Genomic DNA, 14,740 nt, shown 5'->3' with positions numbered 1-14,740 from the left:
AGCCAATCTGAGCCGAGCCTGAAGCGGCGCCCCCTGACCCCAGGGCCGGGCATGGAGCGGGCGCCCCCTTTTCCCCCCGCCGCCCCCCGGGACCCCCTCGGGGACCCCCGGGAGCCGCCCCGGGCTCGGGCGGGTCCCGCGGGAGGCGCTGGAGAGAGCGGGGGAGGCGCTGGGAGAGGACGGGGGGCTCCGGGCGCTGCTGAGGAGGCGCAGGAACAGGTGAGGGGTCCTGGAGGGGTCGTGAGGGGAATTTGGGGAGGGGTCTTGAGGACGTTTGGGGGGCATTTGGGGAGGGCCTGGGGGGAACTTGAGGGGGTTTTAGCGGGGTCTGGGGGTGCTGGGGGGGCTTTGGGGGGGAATTTGGGGAGGGGTCCTCGGGGGCTGTCACGATCCGTCCTCACAGACGGGTTTCGTGATGGTTCGTGGATTTGATCTCAGGGTGCAAAAAGAAGCGACACGGTACAAGGGGGTTTGCAATGATAATCAAAACAAATGCACCTTTATTGAATGACCACAGCAAAATGCGATAGAGGGATTAAGGGAGAGAGGAAGATAGAGGAAGAGAGAGACAAAAGAGAGAGAGAGAGAAAGAGGGGGATAGAGCTACCAAATGTAGAGACGAAGTCCTTTGGTCCAGTCCAGTCGAGGATCCGCCTGTTACGTCGGGGAGATCTTGAAATCTCTGGCTAACTCAGAGGTTTTTATTATGATAACTCTATTGGAAATTGCGAAGGGGGGAAACAGATACAATAAGGAATAGATGTAGCAGGTAGTCCATGTTCTCAGCAGTAAACGAGAGCCATTGTGTTCTTGGTCCAGCGGTCACACCCTGCAGGCAAACATCTCGCTTTGGTCAGCTTGCCTCCCCCACACACCTGCCCCGGGCTGGGGGTTTCAGTCCCAGTCCTTGGAAGGAGCAGAGGGGCCTTTTCACATGGGGGTTTCGTGTCTCACTCCTTGATGGAGAGGCTCCTTACATCTCAGTCTGTCTGTCACGGTGGTTGTAAAACAGGTGAGGGTCTTGTGTGGGGGACCACCCAGAACTCAGGAGAATCCAGCCAGGCCGAGAGGTGGGACAGCTCCCAAGGCTGTTGTTGCAAAAAGGGCACGGTGCTTCCTTCTTCTTCTCATTGGGCTCAGTGTAGCATACAGCAAACAACACCTGTGAAAACAATAACCTAACATTGTGCTCTCAGGTCTCGAAGCCTTTGGCTTGTGTAACTTTCTCCTACAAAGCCCGAGATTTTCAGTGGTCCCCAGTGACGATTGTGAGGCAGATGAGGGATATTTCAGACAGACTCTCACACGACCCCGTGACTCACAATTGTCTTGAAGGGATCGTCATCAGCAGGGCTCTGGAGCGTCGCTGATAGGTCTTCATGACTCGCTGTACATTGGTAGTATAACCCGGAAAAATAGGGACAGCATGACAGAGAGAGAGAGACAGAGAAAGGAGGAAAAGAAAGGATAGGAAGAAGAAAAAAAAAGAGAGACAATAAACAAACATAATTAATATTGATCACAACAGTATCAATTTTATAACTATTTTCAAATGGTTAATTAATTAAAATAGTATTATTTTTATAACAATTCTCAAATGGTCAAAACAAATCACAAATATCAAAAGCAAAAGCAATAAACAAATCATAATATAAGCACTAACTTTAAAATTATTTTCTAAACCAATTCACTAAAAATCAAAAGTAATTCCCACAAAATCATAAATGGAAATTAGGATTATTCCAAAACACATATGCTTATTCATAATTGCCTTGTGTCAAAGTCTTGGGGATGTCCACAGTGCATGGGACATCAGCCAAGTTGTGTGCATTAACTATAGACGTCAATCTTGTCAGCTGTTTCATGCTCCAATTCATAACGAATGGGACTGCTGATAAAATAAAACCAAGCAGAATTGGTATCAAAAGGATAACAATGGGATGACACAGACTGCTCAGGACACCCGTGGCAGTAGGAGACCACCTAAAAGAGTATCCCACCCCCTGTGCTCGGCATCTTTCTCCACCCTTTCCATGACACGGGGTATCTGTCTCACATTGTGATGAACAGTCATCAGGGCTTTCTGTGCGTTTTTCTCAATCTTCTCAAGGATTTCAACTAAGTCTCGATGGAGCAGCAGTTGTCTTACCAAAGTGAGATCCATCCCAATAGGAGTAGGCATCAGTTTATGAATCAGTGTGTAGTTGGATTGCAATAGGTAGTGAGAGGTAACTGGAGCTTCATAAGAGAAATCCCATCCTGCAATCTTGGTAAAGTTACAAGCACAGAAATTTGAAAGATTTTTAGTATCTACTACAACATTGTCTACTAATACAAAATCACAAGCAGTTCTGAAGCATGCACATCTATTGCCTATATATACAAGGACTGTTTCAGAAGTCTCATTAGGATGAATTTCAAAATGACAGATATTTTGCTCTGTGTCTGAAAAAATGTCTTGACCTATGATTGCATTGCTTTCACAGATGAACCCTTGTTGTTCTCGGACAATACAAGATTCTAAATTAACAGTTTGCCATTTCTCACCCATTTGACGGGCCCATTCCCGATGCTCATAAGGATAGAGAACAGCTCCATCATCATTCAGCCCTAATGCAATCATAGGAAATATCAAATGCACTGAGGCATTACGTATGGTTAACACAAAAGCCATGGCTGTGTTTGTAATGGGATTGTAAGTTAAATTCACTAAGTTCCACCAGGATTGGAATTCTCTTGCAAAATCAGTGGCACTGTCCCAAATTATTTTCCCAATTTCAGTAGGAAAAGTGCCTTCTTCACCTTCTCTTATAATCGAGGCAGCAACTGACTGCATCCACAATTGTGCCTGGATACAGCTGAGAGCCAAAGAAATGTTGTTTTGTGTAGCACCGAGTGCATCATTTACCAATTTGTGGTCATTTACATTTACCTTTTCCCAATTTGGCAAAATGTTTGATAGCAGCCACTGGTGTGTTCCTAAAGCCAATGACTGCAGTGGTTGTTGTAATTTGGTCAAATCTCTAGTTGTAGCAGCCAATTTTATTCATTAATACTTCTGAATCAATACTCTTTAGAATTCCCAATCCTGTTCCCACAACACCGGTTATGTCTCTTAGCGTCCGTCTTTTAAAAGAGTTCCGCTTTTGCAATCAGGTCATCCAACCCTCAAAGGAAGTTTGCAAAAAAGGTGAACAGGCCGGCTGAATTTCTGAGACATTACTTTGCATCAGCAATTTGACTTGTTTAAGAGACCATGCCGGATTGAACAGTATTTGTTGTTGTCCTGTTTTCCTAATTATATCTGGTCCATTTTCAAAAATTCTTGGGCTAAGCATAAGCGGTGGTTGGGCTGGAGTGGTGGTGGTGTAAATTGTAACAAGTTGGGCTATAGCATTTACTATAAACTTAAAATGTAGGCCCTACAGGCCTACATTTTTTGGACCAAAGACAAACCACTTCTATGGTTTGTGCCAATGTAAAATTGTGCCAACAATCCTGTAAGCTTGGGTGTGTACAAACCTTTTCATGCTTATTTGTTTGATCTGTCAAAACACCGATTGAGGTTGCGTTACTCTGGGTAGTTCCGTTAATCATTGGGATCCTGTACTAATTTTTTTCCCCACTATCCCTTGAAGCTGCCAGGTTTTTTGGTTTTCCCATTCCTGCCTAGTGTATATCTGATTTTCATGCGTAACAACAGTTGATAGTTTTAAATCCTTCACATTTCCTGTGGATCCGGAAAAATGAACAAAAGCCTGGGACCAAGGCCATTCAGTATCAAGTTGACTAAGGGTGCTCTCAGTCCTTTCTACCCACTGGGGTGTGACTACTGTACTCAGTGTGGACTTTGTTATAGTGTTTATCTTAAATTTGTAAACCAGGCCTTTTAAACTTTATGGATTTGTCAAGTTATTTTGCCAACGGCATGTCACATAAGTTGGTTTGGCTAAAGTAAAATTATGCCAGCAAGCAGTTGATTAATTTCTACAATCCTTTGTAATTACATTGTTGGTTCTGGGGCCTGAAGTGTAGTTACCAACGTACTCCTGCCGGCAGCACAGAGTGAGGGGAATTTGTTTGGTACACTCCCACTTTGTCGTAGGACACAGTTCTGTTGTAGGGATGTGCAAATAGTTTTTTCCATCTGGTTCTAAAAAATTTCCGGGAACTGTAATGGAGGTGGCTTTCTCATAGAGAGATCCTTCCACTTTTCTGCACGCTACCACAATCGACTCACCAATTGTTCCAGTTAGGGTTCTAGTCCAGTCCTTCTGATCCCATCCCCACTCACTTGGGCGATATATCTCAGAGTCATGCAGCACTATAGGCTCTAGGTTCAGGTGGCGACCCTTGGGATATGATCCTAGAACATTAGTGTGATGGATGGTAGCTTCAGACCACGACCACTCAGCAGGATTCTGTCCACGGAATTGTGGTAGGATGCAGAAAAGTATCACCAGTGTTATCATGGTTCAGATGATCCTCATGTCCCTCAGGGTTCTTCTGTAAAAGTAAACACAACAGAATCCTGCCACTAAGGGACAGAAAAAGTTAGAATGATGGAATTATCCAGTGTGTATTTATCCAATGCTCTCTCCCTAGAGCATCAGAGGCTACCCATGCATGTTTATTCAGAGGAGTTTTTAGCACTAGTGGTACTTCTCCTACAGTAGGGAGGTCCACCAGAACAGGTTGTCCAGGGTAATATGCTGGAATCTTGAAATCATCTGGTCTCCCTAGAGAGGCAATTATGCTTGGAGCTATGGGGCAAAAGGCAGTGATTTTGGGACACCCATTTACCCCCCCATCTGTCATTCACACTTTTCACAGCTTCCCATAACCGAACATCCCAATTTCCCTCCTCTGGTTTCAAAAGTCATTCCAAAAGACCATTGGTCCTTTCTATGATCCCGTTAGCTTGAGGGTAGTAAGGGGTGTGAAAAGTCCATTTAATTCCTTCATTTTTTGCCAAATCCTGTACAATTCTAGCAGTGAAGTGGGACCCATTATCAGATTGAATTTCCTGTGGTTTTGGGAAAATTCCAAACCATCGCTGCAATGCTTTAACAGTATTATCTCCTGTAGCTCTTTTAAAAGCATTGGCCTGGACCATCCCAGATACAATTTCTACTCCTACCAGCACAAAGTGTTTAACTCCTGACTTCTTAAAGGGTCCAATATAGTCTACCTGCCACGCGTCCCATAAGCCTTTACCCTTTCTGAAATGCAGAGGGTCATCTTCCAAAGGATGTCTCTCCAGTCTCCAGTCTGCGATTGCTCACATGCTGATACACATGTTTTACACCTTTCCTTGGTGACAGGCCAACGCTGGGCCAGAGCTTCCTTGTACAAATCTTTTGCACCTGTGTGCTGTCTTTTTACATGCAGCCATTCTAATAGTTGATCCCAGTCCTCTGTAATTTGTTCCTTTTCAGGGGACTTAGTCTTGCTAAACCATCAGCTTTATTGTTCCACTCTCCTGCTGGATTTCCATCTGTCTGATGAAAGGCTGCCCACCCCAACAAAGTTCCCTTGGCTTGTGTTGTTCAAAATTTCTTGCCACTTTTCCTTTTGCCATACTGGAATTCTGTTAACTTCCCAATAATTTTTCTGCAAAAAGGAAGCCACTCAGTACATCCTTTATACACAGCATAGGAGTCCGTGTAGATGCAGACAGGAGAGGTATTCTGTACCTCCTGTTGGAAAGCACTCCAAACAGCTCTCAGCTCCCCAACCTGAGCACTGCCTTCTCCCTCGGTAATGATTCGTTCACCAGAGGAAATGTGGAGGGCTGCTGCCCTGTATCTCCACTCCTTCCCCTCCCGTTTAGCAGAGGCATCAGGGAACCAAGAATTTGCTGATTGTTTGGTGGAGAAAGGAGGGGATACTTTAATTACAGAGGCAGGTTTGTCATGGCTGCTGCCCAAATCCTTAGTTTCTTGTAGTGCTAAATTTTTTACAGCATCTTCTGTTATTGAGAAAATGTTACAGTAATGTTCAATCTGAGCATACCAGTTTGCAACTGAGGCCCTTTGGGCCACCGTGTTGGGGGTGGGGGGGGAGGTCCCAGTAGTGACTGTCTTAATAACTTTGAAAGGGCCTCTCAAGACAACTGGTTGTTGTCGTGCAATTTTTTCCACTTCTATGAGAGCTAAGCTAACCACAAACAATCCTTTTTCCCAGGTAGTGTATCTTTTCTCAGCATCTTTGAAACCACAGGAATAGAAACCAACAGGCCTCCTCGGTGTTGCCACCGCTTGGGGCGTGGCGTCCCGGGTTGAGGACGGCTCGGTGGCAGCACCTTTGCCACACAGACCAAGTACATGCACTCACCAATGTGGTGGATGGTGAAATGGTAACTATTTCTAACTGGTTTTTAATAAACAACGCTAACTTCTTTGAAATATAAGGTCCAAGATCAATAATAGGGCCTAATAAGGTGGAACCAAGGGCAATCAGTCATGGGGGCTGACTGAACCATGACTTAGGATATCTTTGCAGGACTTCCTCAGTTTTTTGGCTGATAATTGTTAACACAGTTGACGATTTGAAATCATACATTTACCACAGCACCGAACTATCCTCCCAGAGTCTGCGACAGCTGACCTTAAAAGAAGAGTGATGTTGAGAACTCATGTCCGGGTTCACGTTTCTCCAAAACTCCCTTTGAACCTTTTGACGCAGAAAAACTCTGGGCTGATTGGTGATCATTCCATTCAAGTAGAGCCAGAACCTGGCCAGAGTTCGAACTCTACTTGATGGATACCACTTAAAACAAGACTTTCAAAAACATTTATGTGAACTATGACTGATAACATTTTTGTTGAGCTTTTTCCCCCAGTCCTTCTCTGCGCCGGCCTCTCCTTTAGTTTGGTCACTGAGTTTTTCACGACCCCGGTATGGTCTGCCATCAGGCTGCTTGATGATTCGTCACAGCCTTTAGGAAGCAGGGTATACGGGCCATGGGGGCATCTGAGGATTCAGTCCTGCAAAACAAGCTTTACAAATTTCATTAGTTTTTGCCCTGAAGGTCCAGTTTTATTGACTTAAGTGGGCACCATTTAATTTTACTATTTTTCTTGACGGCTGTGTACCCTCACCCTATGAGTACCAGCCTCCAACCCGTTTCCCATTCTCCTAACTAATTTTTAATCATGACTTGTGGGCCTTCCTCTAGTGCCCGGGTGGCCCAGTGCCTCTGGGCAGGACTTTTTGTTTTGTCTCCCCTGGGGAACTGATTTAAAGCCAGCAGGGCGGTTGCTAGGATGCGCGCTTGATCTTTTGGCGGGATGGAATTGGTAAAACCCTCTGTCAGGCTTCGACCTCGCCCCTTTGTCTTAGCATTGGGCCGCTCCCTCCCTCTAGGCTTGCCCCGCCTCCTGCTGGGGGAGGCCAGTGCCTTGTAATGAGATTTCCAACCCATGCTTCAAGCGGCGTCAGCTCCCCCTCTGTGTCTTTTCCTTCCTTTTTGCCTGCGCGTGTCTGCGTTGTCCTGCAGACCTTCTCCGTCTCTGCCGATCACGCCCGTGTCCGCATCCCGCCCTTCTGGCGCCCACCACCCCGTGGCGCGTAAGGCGGAGGCCCCGCCCAGGCTCCCTCGGACTCTGAGTCAATGGCAGCGCCCCGCGCCTCCGAGTTAATGGCGGTGCCCCGCGCCTCTGAGTCAATGGCAGCGCCTCACGCCTCCGAGTCAATGGCAGCGCCCCGTGCCTCCGAGTCAATGGCAGCGCCCCACGCCTCCGAGTTAATGGCAGTGCCCCGCGCCTCCAAGTCAATGGCAGCGCCCCACGCCTCCGAGTTAATGGCAGTGCCCCGCGCCTCCAAGTCAATGGCAGCGCCTCACACCTCCGAGTTAATGGCGGTGCCCCGCGCCTCCGAGTCAATGGCAGCGCCCCGCGCCTCCGAGTTAATGGCGGTGCCCCACGCCTCCGAGTCAATGGCAGCGCCCCGTGCCTCTAAGTTAACGGCTGCACCTCGCGCTTCCTCTAGCAGCCCGTCCCAAATGACCGCTTTTCCCTGCAGCCGGTGTGCCTGAGCTTGGGAGCTGCGAAGAGCGTCCCCGCGGCTGTAAATCCCCACACTCGGCAGACTCACAATCACCCGCAGTCTGCGCGGCCGCCCCCACACCCTGCCGGGGCCCCGCCTGCACACAGTCCTGTGTGGTTTTCCACATTTCCTGCTCCTGTTGAACTTTTCGCAGAGCCTGCGTGACTCTGCCCCATAATTTAAGATTTCGCCCCGAGCCTGAGGACAAAGCCTCCTCTGCTAGGGCCCTGGTACAACTATCCCACACTTCGAGGTGGAAAATATCCACCAGCTGCCCAATAACCCCAATCCACAGGAGCGTCAACACTACGAGGATAAAATCTCCTGGCTCGCAGTCTACGCCCCACTGCCTATGAATTTTAAAAATGACCTTTGGGAGGTACTCCATTTTCTCCTTCGCCGGTCCTCGGCGCCAGACTTCCTCCTTTGCTGGCCCTTGGTGCGAGACTTCCTCCTTTGCCGGTCCTAAGCGCGAGACTTTCCCCTCTCGCCGGTCCTCTGGGAGCGTCCTCCCCGCCGGGGACAGTCCTGCTGCTCTGGCTGCCGTTCACTCGCCCAGGCGGTTCCTGCTTCCCAGATTGTCCCGGGTTTTGGCACCACTTGTTGCCGCCGCTTGGGGCATGGAGTCCTGGGTCGAGAACGGCTCGGTGGCAGCACCTTTGCCACACAGACCAAGTACACGCACACACCAATGTGGTGGACGGTAAAATGGCCTTGATTAACAGTTGAACCAGGTCATTTATAACAGGGGTTAACGGTAAAAGGTAACAGTAAAAGGGGAGGGGTTCTGCCTGACCATAACATCGAGATATCTTAACCTCCCACACATCGGACCCTCAGGACCCTGCTGCCGTAGCTGTACTGACAGCCCTGAGGAGCCAAATCCCCATTCCACCTGAAAGGGATCTGTGGGATGGACAGGGTCCAGTGCTTGGTGAGCTGTTGCTTCAAAAAACAGCAATTGCAATGCTTCCTCCTGAGAAGGAGTCCAATCCCATTTCACCCCGTTTGCTCAGCAAGTCATAAAGGGGCCTGGCAATTATTGAAAGATCTGGAATGTGTTTTCTCCAGAGCACTAATAATCCTAGAGCTTGCTGGAGATCTTTCCTGGATTCAGGCATTTTGATCTGATCTAAAGAGGTTAGGATATCAGGTGGAATACATGTCATACCTCCTTTCCAGCAAATTCCCAAAAACTTCTCTTCCTGAGAAGACTTCTGAATTTTCTCTGGGGGCATCTGCAAATCAAGACTTTCTAAGTGAGAGATTATTTTCTGCTGATGTTTCCCTACTACCTCTATTTCACACACCGCCCCCCCACCCCACCCCAGAATGTCATCAATGTATTGATAAACAGCTACGTTGTCAGGTTTGGGTATTTTTTTCTAATTCCTGGGCTAAAGTAGGGTGGGCCAAAGTGGGGGAGTGTTTGTAGCCTTGGGGAAGCCTAGTGAAAGTGTATTGCTGTCCTTCCCATGTGAAGGCAAATCGGTCCATATCTTCTGGCTGTATCATAAAAAACATGTCTTTGACATCTATAGTTGCCATGATTGAGTGAGCTTTTTCTTGAATTGATGTCATTAATTCAGCCAAATTTGGGACCGCTGCTGTAAGAGGGTCTGTGTTGGCATTAAGCCTGCAGAAGTCTACTGCCATCCTCCACTTCTCATTGGGTTTCCAAACTGGCCACACTGGCAAGTTGAAAAGAGAATGGGTATTGACTATCACTCCTTGGTCTCACAAGTCCTGTATAACTGGTTTGATGCCCTCTTTGGCACCAGAATGCAGAGGGTATTGTTTTACATGAGTAATTTTGCTAGACAGTGAGGAGGATGCAGCTTGGAGCAGTCTAATGTTAAGACGTGACACACCAAATGACCACAGGAATCGCTCAGAATCTTCCCACTGCCTCCCAGCAAGAATATCCATCTCTAATAAATTGTTTGGAATATCCCCAATTTTGACAACTAATTGATTCTCCTCTCCATGGAGCGTGAGTTTTACTAAGGCCACATTCATAGATTCTGAGTTCCTAGGGCATTTAAAGCACATCATTGTTTCTTTGTTGGAACAATTCTACACTTCTGGGCATCCTTTTTGTTAGTGCAGAGATTGTGCCCAGTGTCAATCAGAAAGGTTACAAGTGCCTGTTTGAGGCCTGTGATAGCTGTGATCAGTATATCTCCTGATTTATGTTTAGTGAGCATTCTCAGATACATCCATGCTCCAGCCCTTCGCTCACCTATAGGGGATGGAGAGCCTAGTTTCTCTGGTTCTGTGTTTGCTTTGGCTCACATCCTAAATTCTGAGGGAGAGGCTGGGAGAGGGTTTCTTTTGGCTCACTGGCTGGATTCTGAGAAGGGAGGGGTGCACTGGGTTGAACTGATAAATTCGGTTTCTGATAGTGCCAATTAGTTATTATTTTCTGTAATTTATCAAGGGGCAAACCATCCATCACCTCTCTGGGGACCCCCCTTTTAACTTCCAACAACCACCAACGTTGGCAGTTAGAGATCTGGTTTCCCTTCCCTAAATTTTCACCGTGAGGAGCCCTGATAAACCAAACACCGTTTGTTTTTTCTGATTTCTCCTCCAGGGTTTTTACAGGTCCATATCATCTACTGTAATTAATCAAATCTACTGCAACCTCGCTCCATGTCCAAACTTTACGGCTACTGGCAGGTGAATCAGATTGAGAAGCTGGGGGCTGTGAGGGGATGGAGTATGGAGTGAAACCAGGATCAGTAGATCCAGTTTGGTCAGTGGGGTTACCAAGGAATCTATCTAGTCTCTCTACGGGACCCAAGGCCATTATGGTTTTCTGTAAAATAATTGCTGTAGGTTTAGGAAGCCCTCAAATTAAAGGAGTCATAATTTCAGGCTTTACAGGTAACTGCACTGGTGACTGAAAACCAGGAATCAACCTTTTTCATGAATCATTTGCAGGCAGGTGGCTTTGTGGGCACCTTCCAAAAGCTGGTCGGGGGCACTGACTATAGCTAAAGGGTCTCCCCTTTCCAAAGGATTAATTCCCCCGGCCCAGAAAGGCACACATTGTGTCAGGGGCCACATGTCATGCTTATCTCCTGTTGTTAAGAAAACTCCATGTCCCCAGTACCCACTGGCCTCCTGCTCAGTTAATTTAATTTGATCTCCACCAGTGAGGGACACTTGGAAGACATATTCTGTCCCTGATTCTTGTGGGAGGCACCCAAATTCTTTCTTCAGCTTAGCCAATTTGGTAGTGCTGAATGGTATTTGTTTAGTTGTGATATGTGGTTCAAAATCTTCATCATTAATATAATTATATTCTGTTTTAACCAGGGGTCTCAAATGAGGGCAGCAGTTTTCTCCACAGTTTTTTTACTGCCTCTAGTTCCTTATGGGGATAAATCTGTTTAATGTGAGGAGTTTCTTTTCCTCTGCCTGTGTTGAGGAATCAGCATTCAGTGAATTCTTAACATGTTCCTCTCTAAGGGCAGCTCGTAACAGATGGATCTCATTCCTTTCTTCATTTAATTGTTTTTCCAAATTTCAACTAGGCTTTGAAGGGAGTCCATTATAGCTTTTTCCTCACTTCTTCACTTTAAGAGAGTTTTTATAGCTGCTGTGAGACAAGCTCCCAAAACTGAGCAGAGAATAGTTTTATTTTTGCCCAGTTTAAATTTTATTTCATGTTGTAAAGAACATACTCTATCAATAACATTTTCCAAATTAAATCAGTTACTTTGTGCCCGTTCTTCTCCTCCGGGAGAAGGTTTGGCATTGTGTTTGGCTGGGAGAGAATAAAATTCAGCTTTAACTTTTGCGCTGAGGTTTTCCGTCATTTTGTGAAGGGACCAAACCCATGACGGGGAGGTGTAGACTTAAGGTACACAACCACACAGCCTCTGCTGTGTTTCCCTTGCTTCCCTGGGTGGGTGAAGAGACTAAGTGTGCCTGGGAGGTTCTACTCAGTTACTTCAAGTAGTCCCTTCACTTCCCAGACAGTCCAGATTCACACATACACAAAAACAGTTTCCCTTTTTGCACTAAGAGATCTTTTGTGAAATTCTGAAGGCAGAGCCCTCAATTGAGTATGGGGGTGCTTTTCACCTAGGCATGTGCAATTTGTGGGAAATTCAAGTCACCCTCCCTTGCTTTCTAGACAACCGCTCACCCCTTTCAGGGTATCGGGCTCGGTGCGGCTGGAGTGAAACATCCTTTCCCTGTTACAGACTACACACAACCCTGCAAACCCCTCTGTCTGTCAGAATCCTGTCCATGATGGCAATTTAATGTCACGATCCACTCGCACAAGTGGGGTTGTGATGGTTCATTAACTGATCTCAGAGTGCAAAAACAACACAGAGGGGATTTCAGTCTTAATCAAAACAAATGCACCTTTTATTGAGTGCCCACAGCAGAAGCAATAGAAGGATTAGAAAGGAGATAAAGGATAGAGGGAGAGAGAAGAAGACCGGGGTGGGAATAGCTACCAACGGAGAGACAAAATCCTCATGGTCCAGCCAATAGATCCATCTTGTCACGTTGGGGAGAATCTCAAAATCTTTGGTTAACTCAGGGGTCTTTTATAGTCATCCACCAAGGGGAGAACAGATAAAAGACAATGGAGAATTAGTCTATTGAAAATGAGTAAGACAGTCCATGTTCCAAAACAGGACAAATCAATCTCAGCAGTGAGCGAGACCCATTGTTTTCAGGATTGGTGTCTATGAGAAACCAGTCTTGGCCCCGCAAACACACCTGCAGGCAACACTTGGCAAACATCCCACTTCAGTCAGGCCAGTGCCCCTGTGTTAGAATTTTAAGGGTCTCAGTCTCAGTCCTTGGGAGGAGGCTTCCCTTACAGTGCTTGTGAGGCAGATGAGGGATCTTCTATGGGGGGATCACCAGAGTTACCCCAGAAAGTTCATCTGGCCAAGAGGTGGGGAAATTCATGGGCCATTGTGATGAGCGGGGATCGTGAAGCAGGTGTAAGTGTACAGAGCAAGCCGCTCCCTGTCAGCCCCTGCTCGAAGCAGTTGTAACGTGGGGGCACAGCAAGCACAGCTGCAAACAATCACTTGGCCAGCATCCACCCCAACCAGGCCAGAACTCCAGCCAGGGTCTTCAGGGTCTTCCTCTCTGTCCTTGTGACGGTCGTGAGGCAAATAAGGGAAACTTTGGACCGTCTCTTACAACAGTTTACTTTATCTCTTCCTCAACAATCCCCCCTCTGGGAGATATCTTCTGTTATTGGGCCCTTGAGTGTCACTGCATGACTGATGAAAAATTCATCATCCCATTGTGAGATGCTCCGGCCAGAGGGAGGAGCCAAGCATTCCTACCTGGATATAATTTGACATTTGGAAGAAGCGAGACAGCCTTTTCCCACTGGATTCCCAGAGGAACAGCTTTCTTTTCCACTGCATTCCCAGGGGAAGTCCAGGCCCATCTACGCCACCACTGGACCTTCAGAGGAAAACTCCACCCTTCTACAGGATCACTGCTTCAACAAAACCCCACCTGTCACTGCAGGAGCACTGCAGCCTCCATTTAATAGGACTGCTACCACCACTGTGACCCACAGGGTGTCAGGTCATATTCTGACTCTGCCAGTGGGGTTTTTTTGTTTGTACTATTGCGTTTGTATTTTTAGTTTTCCTAGTAAATAACTGTTATTCTTATTCTCATATCTTTGCTCGAGAGCTTTTTAATTTCAAAATTATAATAATTCAGAGGGAGGGGGTTTACATTTTCCATTTCACAGGAAGCTCCTGCCTGCCTTAGCAGACACCTGTCTTCAAACCAAGACAGAATGTCATCCATATAATGTAGGATAATGGCATCTGGGAGAGTCCTTTGGATGGGAGATAGGACAAGGGCCATGTACCACTGGCATATATAGGGGAGTTTTTCTCAGTTTGGGGGAGGACTCACCGGTGGTACCGCTTCAGGGGTACCTATCTGTTGAGGGAGGGGATGGAAAAGGTGAATCTGGGAGCATCTTGAGGATGGAGGGGGATGTTGAAAAAGCAGTCTTTGATATCAACGACCACCAGTCTCGAGTCACAAGGAAGCAAGGACGGAGAAGGAAGGCTGCAAGGGACCCATGTCCTCCATGACCTCATTAATTTTACAAAGGTCATGGAGGAGTGTCCACCTGTCCTTGCCAGGTTTTTTGAGAACAAAGACAGAGGAGTTCCAAAGGGCTGTTGGAAGGTACGATGTGGCCCTTGGAGAGCTGCTCCTCCACAAGAAGCTCAAGGATATGTAATTTCTCTGTTGAGAGGGGCCACTGATCCACCCACGGTGGGGCGTCAGTCTTCCAGGTGATTGTGGGGTGGTGCACTCTGCAGTGGCCCCAAATAGAAATCCCGGGACAGAGGTGGAATATCAAGTCAAGCTCCCCACTGGGACAACAGGTCCCTGGCCCACAGGGTGGTGGGTGCCCTGACTACAAATGGCCTGATGGTGGCAGTTTGGCCCTCCAGTCCCTCTGTTGTGATAATACGCTCGCTCCTCATGGAGATGGCAGCTCCTCCGATCACTGAGGTGACTCCAGTGACAGGAGTCAGCTCCTGGTTCAGGGGCCATTGAGGTTGTGTAATGATAGTAACGTTGGCCCCTGTGTCCACCATCCCTTGTAGGTGGATGTCATTACCTTTATTCAACGACTGCACTTTATAAGGGGCTTGTCTTGGCCCAT

General features: G+C 47.2%; 3 pseudogenes; 1 reads left to right on the top strand and 2 right to left on the bottom strand.

Annotated features, from left to right (window-relative positions):
• The window catches only part of LOC136570616 (zinc finger protein 850-like), a 172,271-nt pseudogene that overhangs the window by 31,093 nt on the left and 126,438 nt on the right, over positions 1-14,740 (top strand).
• The window catches only part of LOC136570628 (uncharacterized), a 98,499-nt pseudogene that overhangs the window by 45,347 nt on the left and 38,412 nt on the right, over positions 1-14,740 (bottom strand).
• Positions 8,597-14,672, bottom strand: LOC136570560 (uncharacterized; annotated as a pseudogene).

Source organism: Molothrus aeneus, unplaced genomic scaffold (assembly GCF_037042795.1).
Source record: "Molothrus aeneus isolate 106 unplaced genomic scaffold, BPBGC_Maene_1.0 scaffold_35, whole genome shotgun sequence".
Lineage (NCBI taxonomy): Eukaryota > Metazoa > Chordata > Aves > Passeriformes > Icteridae > Molothrus > Molothrus aeneus.
Note: the sequence above shows the minus strand (reverse complement) of the source record. Positions and strands in the feature narration are given on the sequence as shown.